Genomic DNA, 1,205 nt, shown 5'->3' with positions numbered 1-1,205 from the left:
CAGCCGTCATGAGGACAACAAGGAAAAGACCCCAGAGGCCTGGACTGGGGGTCGCTGCCTGTGCAGCCCCCTGGGAGGCCCCCTTGTGACCGAGACGGGTTTGAGCACCCATGGGCATCCTCTGTGTGCTTTCCAGCTCCTTTTGTGGCTCCTCGGGGACTGTCTCGGGAGTGTGGCGTCCTCTGGGTCCCTCCAGGCCTGTGCTCTTTCCAGGTTCCCACCACATGGCGCTTCCTCCTGGAGTTTCCTGCGGATAACATGGAAGAGGAGGGAAGCAGGTGGCCTTAGAGCCTGTGGGGACAGGGACCAGCCATATCGGGGCAGCTGTGGTCACTGTGTTTATCCCACATCCAGGTTCCCCTTGTCCAGCTCCTCAGGGACACAGTCCCCAGGGGCCACGTTTATTGGGGCATTTGGTCTGTGCTCTGTGTCCTCCCCTCCCCTCTCCCCTCCGAGCCAATTCCCCTTTCTCAAGGTGGTCGCTGCCTGTCATTTGGAGTGAGGGACGGGCCAAGTGATTCCCCCAGGGTCAGGGTGCTTGAGGGGAGAGGAGACGAGAAACAGGAAGTTTTGTGTTTCTGCGAAGACAGAGGCAACGCAGGGGACAGTGAGAGGGTCGGTGCCCAGGACTCTCGGGTCTTTCTGTCGTTTCCCCACCTCGGCAGTGGGGGGGAAGGGGGGTTTCTCATCTGGGAACCTAACTGCAGCGTCCGCGGCCCCTCAGGCCTGGGCAGACAGGACAGTTCGTTTCCTGCCCCACAGCCAGGGGGTCCGTCCAGGTGGCACCCAGAGCAGGGACGGTGCGGGTCTGTCCTCGCTCCTGCCCTCACCTGCGGCGTCTCCCTGAGAGGGACGTCAGTGCTGTTCCCCGTGGGCAGGAGCGGCTGCCTCGAGGGTCCCTGGGGCATCGGCCAGGAAGCGGCCGTGAACGCGCCACGCTAATTTCTCACAATTCCGGCTGCAAACGCTCATGTCCAGCAATGACGCTAGAATTTCAGCTGGAAAATCTTACTCGGGTTCCTCCAGTACCGAGGAGTGAAGCGTATTAAACGAAACGGGGACTTGGATGTGGAGCCCCACGGCCAGGACGGTCCATGTGGGACACGGGGAAGTGGAATCCCGGGCTGCAGAGGGTGGGCAGAGGCCGCCTCAGGCTGAGGGTCTCGGGAGACCCCTACTGCACAGGGAGAAGCAGGTGCCCTGGG

The 1,205-nt window shown here is 62.2% G+C and overlaps 1 pseudogene; it reads left to right on the top strand.

Annotated features, from left to right (window-relative positions):
* The window catches only part of LOC105822776, a 4,002-nt pseudogene that overhangs the window by 2,142 nt on the left and 655 nt on the right, over positions 1 to 1,205 (top strand).

The sequence above is a fragment of the Propithecus coquereli genome, unplaced genomic scaffold (assembly GCF_000956105.1).
Source record: "Propithecus coquereli isolate 6110/MARCELLA unplaced genomic scaffold, Pcoq_1.0 Scaffold6359, whole genome shotgun sequence".
Classification (NCBI taxonomy): domain Eukaryota; kingdom Metazoa; phylum Chordata; class Mammalia; order Primates; family Indriidae; genus Propithecus; species Propithecus coquereli.
This window is presented reverse-complemented; position numbering and strand designations above follow the sequence as displayed.